A 6,766-nucleotide genomic window follows, 5' to 3' on the forward strand; every position below is an offset into this window, starting at 1 on the left:
TGTCGAATTCCCCGAGATGGGCAAATAGGTTCAAGGATATGACCGCCATGCACCACTTTGTAACGAACCGTTGAAACACAAGCCATAATCAGTTCAACCCATCTGCTAGCAAACCCCATACGAAGCATTACCGCTCTTAGAAAGCCCCATTCCACTCTGTCGTATGCTTTACTCATATCAAGTTTGAGCGCCATAAACCCTTTCTTGCCTTTCCTTTTCCGTTTCAGATAATGCATCACCTCAAACGCTATCATGATATTGTCAGAGATGAGACGGCCAGGGATGAAAGCGCTTTGTGTCTCTGAGATAATATGATCAATAAAATCCCGCATACGATTAGCAAGAACCTTGGAAATGATCTTATAAAGAACATTACAAAGGGAGATTGGTCTAAGATCGGTCATAGCAACAAAATTCTTTTTCTTCGGTATCAACACAAGATGAGTATCATTTAGACCTTCAGGCAAAGTCCCAGAAGCAAAGAAATCTTTCACTAAATTAATAACATCAGTACCTATGACTTGCCAATGATGCTGAAAGAATCCTGGCCCCATGCCATCGGGACCTGGTGCTTTGTCAGGATGCATAGAGAACACGGCCGATTTCACTTCTTCATCACAGATCGGTTGTAGGAGTGCATCATTGTGGCTGACACTAACCGAGGCTCTTATGTTGTCAATAACAAGCTGGGACGTAGTGTTGGAAGTTTGGAATAAGTTGAGGAAATAATCATTGATAACAGTGTCCAAACCATTTGTCCAGTTTCTCCAAACACCATTTGCGTCTTGTAATTGCTGAATTTGGTTTGATCGCTTCCTAGCACTAGCAGTGGCATGAAAGTATTAGTTGTTTTTATCCCCGGAGTGAAGCCAATACTGTTTTGATCTCTGCTTCCAATAAACTTCTTGTTGGGCGAGAATCTCAAAGTAATTGGTTTTTTCAAGCACATAATTTTCCACACCAGCAGTAGTAGAAGAATTTTTAAGTTTAGCAAGAAGTTTCTTACTCTTTGAAAGCCGAGTCTTGAAATGCCCAGAAATTGAACGCCCCCATGAAGCCAGCTGCTGAATACAAATCTCAAATTTACGCATAATATGTTCATGCTGATTAGAGAGCCAAACATCAACAACAATTTGAGCACAAAGTGGTTCTCTATTCCAACAGTTTTCATACCGTAACAGCCCCAGAGTAGTTCCATTAACCATAGTTACAGGTTCAAGGAATATAGGCGAATGATCAGAGGATGAGAAAGTCAAGTTAGAGAGAGATACCTCGTTAAACAAATCCAACCACTCCTGAGTAACCATGGCTCTGTCGAGACGAATCTCCACACTTCTGTTGGTACCGCGGCAACGTTCCCAAGTATACTGGTATCCACGAAGCTCTAAGTCAATGAGATGACAATCTGTTACAGCCGACTGGAACCCAGAAATAAGTGCAGCAGGATAAGGTCTTCCCCCTTTTTTGTCATCATGGCTGAGGATGTTGTTGAAGTCTCCTATCACACACCAAGGAAGACTTGATTCAGCTGACATTGTCCGAAGATGATTCCAAGTTTGATATCGCAGACTTCTATTTGGTTCTCCATAGAAGCCAGATAGTCTCCAATTAGTCATTCCGGGAATACGAACCTCTATATCAATGTGATTATTAGAGTAAGTATTGAGATGAGCCTCTTCGGCTATACGCCAGAACATTGCAAGCCCGCCCTTCCGTCCATTTACATCAACAGAGAAGCAACCTTCGAACCCCACCTTGACTTTGAACCTCTCTACAACATCTTTGTTACATAAAGTCTCACTGAGAAATAAAAATTTGGGTTTCTTTTGGACACAAATGTCAATAAGGAATTGTTGGGCCCGTGGGTTCCCAAGCCCACGGCAATTCCAACTAATGGTACTCATAATTCTTGGTGGGCTTGGAAACCAAGACCCACCTTGTCTGCGTTTTTTGAATGTACCACCTTAGTTGAATCATTTGTATCATTGTCACCTTCTGTTTCCATTATGTCATTTGCGAAAATGACAGGCCCAGTGTGTGAGTTAGACAACAAACGTTTCCTTTTTAGATCAGAGATTTCCACAATATCTTCAGTGGAAAATTTTGCTGAGTTGTCATTGACCATAATAACATGGTCTTTTATGGCAGTTTTTTGATTCCCAAAAGCACGGGCTGTATCATTGACTTGTGGGATTGATTGGCTGCTATGATGATCACAATCTTCCTCTGTCATTCCCCTGATTTTCGTATGAGCATTGATGGCTGGAGATTCTGGTGTCGTCTGCCCGTTTGTGCGTGAACCACCCTTGCCGGAGCGCAGCCATGGAGAGGCAGTCAAGAAGCTTTGTCGCCTTGTCGGAGCCTTCATCTCGATACTATAAGGCTTACCAATACTCTCAATAGGAGTATCATAAATCTTCTCACAGAAACGTTCAGCATGACCCATAATTCCGCAAATGAAACAAAAAGTCGGGACTCTTTCATACTTGAAATAAGCATAAAATGACTCTCCACTTCTGTTACGAAATTTCATTCGTCTTTTCAACGGTTCTCCGACATTTACTCGAACTCGAACTCTGAGATAATCACGCCATATGCCTTGAAAATTATTAGGATCGGATTCAACATATTGGCCAATGTAACGTGCAGCCTCTCGGATTGCCCATTATGTCTTAAAGCCTGTTCTTAGTTCATGGATTTGGACCCACATATCCAAAGTATTGATTGGAATCAGCCTTGGATTTCCACCTGTTTTCAGTCGCTCCAGGAGGAGTTGCTTCCGATCGTACGTCCATGGGCTACCATCGATCACCCTTTTAATATCTATCTCGTGGTAAAACTGAAAAAGGAACCTATTCTGGTCCAAGATTTTGATAAAGATGCCTTTCCCGGGTTTCCACAGATCAGCAATAATGTTCTGAAATATTTGGAAATCAGACACTTTCCCAGATAACAATCTTCCCACTGAACACCACCTATCATCAAAATTCAAATCTTCCTCTTCTTCACAATCATCAGCTAGCCTTTAGTTAAAATATATAAATAAACAACCTTAATTATTAGAATGATTTGGACTGGGCTCCACTTGTTAGAACACAGTTATATCAGGCTATTGATTAATATGAGAAAAGAATACTTGTATATACCTTGTTAAGAAACGTATTGAAAATGGAAAATGTAATCTCTCTAACCATACCTAACCCTAAACCACATGAAAATGGAGAGAAAAGCACTCCAACACCTTTTCTGCTATATCCTTTAAAATTAATATCTCATTAAAACTTTACTTTTTTTATTTTACCTCACATATTTACACTACAAAAACTGTTACTTTTAGTGATAACTTTTTAGTCACAATATAATTTTTTTGTGATTAAATGTGACTTTTAGTCACAACAAAAATGTGACTTTTAGTCACAACAAAATGTTACTTGTGACTAAAACATAGTATTTAGTTACAAGTTGTCACTAATTTAGTCTTAATCACAACAAGTATTGTGACTAAAAATACATTTAGTCACAACAAATTGTAATTTTTGTGACTAATACATTTAACCACGGATCTTTTAGTCACAACTTAATAATTTATAATTAGTCACAATTTTTTCACTTTTAGTCACAAGTTTTGTTGTGACTAAAAGTAAGATTTTTTGTACTGTTACATTACACCATACATCAGTTTCTTTATATTTTTCTCTATATCATTTAAATATTATATCTTTACATATATTTTATTAATAAAAATAAAAAACAAATAAAAAAAAACACACACACACAAATGAGCAAAAAGAAGAATAAAAAATTAATTAAAGAAACAAAAAAGAAAAAGAAAAAATAAAAAATATGTTTATTTCTCCACTATTCATTGAGCTATATGTAGAGAGTTTCTTTAAGTTTGGAAATATGTATAATAGCTAAAAGTTTAAAGTATTTGATGGAGCTCAATTCTAAACTCTTAGCTATTTTATTTTACCTTTTAGCTATTATACCTCACTTGTTGTGAGTGCTTAACATATAGAATCACAAAAATTACAAATATATGTGTTATAGTACTGCTATTGATTTAGTTATTACATCTATTAAAATCAGTCACATACAAAATGTGTGGAAATAAAATACTATATATAAGATGAATAGATTACTTGTCTCAATCCTAATTAATTTTGAGATGGAACCGATGTACTTTAACCACACAATTCACAAATTTCTCTACACTCACAAATTTCCCAATTCTAACAATATCCTACCTAAATTTGTAAGAACTTGCAATGCATGTTGTTAAATAGTGGTTAGAACTTTTCCACTCGTAGGAGTGTCACTAAAACTTAATTTTTAAGAACTACCGTGTGAATTCTTAAAACTTGATTTAAGAGTACACAATACAAGTGATTAAAATTGTCTATAAGGACAACTTACATATGTTCTTAAAGTGTGTGTGTGGTGCTTATTAGCTTCAAACATCTTTAAGAACTCATTAAGAGTCTTTAAAAGTGGTATTTCTAATTTTTTTAAAAAAATATTGTAATTGTATTAAATTAAAATTACCCTACTTGAGAATTTATCAATATATGATAAATTCTTTAAAAATTATGTAATCTTAACTTTAAATTATATATTTACACTTGTTTAACAAAATTACATATTTTATATCACTACAAAAACTAATTTTAATAAGATCGAAAAAATGTTATCGAAAGATACTATAACACTTTTTGACATGTTAAGACTAGCTATCAACATGTCAATATGGGGTAAAAGAAAACTATCATTTGGGCAAGATTTATTTAGATCAATGAAATCTATACAAACTCATAGTTTTCTATTCTTCTTGGGGACCATAATGGGATTTGACAGCTAGGTGAAGTATAGGATTTCCATGAGGGTGTTGTTTTTTAGCATCTTCTAAATTTCGTCGATTACTGTTTTGTTTTCGTATGCCTTGATCTTTCTTCTTTTTCTATCTTACGGGGATTCAATTGAAATTTACATTCAATTGTGAGTGATGACGTTAGGATCTATACTGGTCATGTCAGAGTGATCCCAGGCAAATACTTCATAAAATACTTTCATTAAGTTGTGTTGGGTTTTATGCCCTACATAAAACTCTTTACAATCTGATTAGTTATCAATATAAGAAATTTGAAGTGATTGATGTTTGCATGAATTTTACATGCTAATGGTTTAATATGTTTAACATGTTTAATATGTTTATTACATTCATACACACAAAATCAGTTAAATCCAGATCATATGTTTATTCACAATTACAGTATCGTCAACACAGTGGAATGTGATTGTGATCATATGAATCAAAAGTTTTGGTCCCTGTTTCATTAGTGTTATTGGATTTACACTAATGTGATAATCAGCGATGATGTGTACTTACACTTGGAGTAAGTGTTATGTTCTTTCCAGGACATTAGTAAAGTATACTAGTTTCGAATGTATGGAGTATACATTGGACTGGACCGATATTGCAACTAAGTTAAGATATTACAAACTTACCGTTATACATATATTTCCAAGTCAATATCAGTAGTTGATCTTAAGATTAAAAGAATCTAAATCCTGATATGCTTAGGCTCAACTCAGGAGTGCTATTCATGTTCTTAGATTTATTAGTTAAGCCTACTTTCGGGTCAGGGTGATACATATATTTTGGGAACATGATAGTATGATTGAGTGGGAGTGCTGAACATAAATATGGAATCTATAGCTTCTACTGGTGTATAGAAGTCAAGTGATGATTCCCTTCGAGCTTAGCAAATAGAAGTAAATGGATAAGCTCTTGTTTAACTGACTAATTATTAGATCACTAAACACCATTTACAGGTAGCTAAGTGTTTTAAGGGGCAAAATACATTGAGGGGTGAGAACGGTAAAGAAATCCCATCTCGATGTAGATCATCTATATAGAGGATCTTTAAATCACAATAAGATTATAACAATGGTTAAATGAGATAGTATATTGGTATCGTGAAACATACAATATGCTCTATATAAGTCTGAGAGTGCAATTCTAAGTTCTAAGAATGGATTCAACGAAGAATTAATAAGTAGGAATTTACTTGGTAAATTTGGTTCACTTATTGGAAGCTCAGCATATAGATCCATGGTCCCCATTCTAGTTGAGAACATTCTGCTTGTAAGACTCATTAATTGATTCGTGATTGATCAATTATAATTCTAAAGTTAGACTATGTCTAATTTTATGAATTTTCACTAAGCAGGGGTGAAATTGTAAGGAAAAGAGTTTTCTAGGTTTATTTATTTATTAATGGACTTTATATGTCTAATTAATAATTAAATTAAATGACAATATTATTTAATAATGTATTTTAGTTATTTATTTTTGGCATTTAAAAGGTTAGAATTGGAAAATTGGCATTTTTGAGAAAATAGAGATAAAATTTGATAAAATTGCAAAATTAAGTGAGGCCCAATAACACCATATGGCCGGCCACTTAAATAGATTTTTCAAATTAATATTTTCATTATTTTAATGCCAAATAAATCCTAACCTAAACCTAGTAGTTGCCTATAAATAGAAAGTGATGGCTCAGTCACAAAACATGCTTTCATTAGCTTTCTGACAGAATTTTCTCTCTTCAGAAAAACTGAGCCTTCCCTCACTTTCTACCTTGGCCGAAATACCTCTCTCTCTTTTCCCTTCATCTTTTTCGTGACCCTAGTGAAAGAGTAAGTGCCCACACACAGCAAGCAGTAACTCAATCATAGATTGGAAGACTGTGAAGGATCAAAGCTT

This window comes from Cannabis sativa, chromosome 8 (genome assembly GCF_029168945.1).
Source record: "Cannabis sativa cultivar Pink pepper isolate KNU-18-1 chromosome 8, ASM2916894v1, whole genome shotgun sequence".
NCBI classification, from domain to species: Eukaryota; Viridiplantae; Streptophyta; class Magnoliopsida; order Rosales; family Cannabaceae; genus Cannabis; species Cannabis sativa.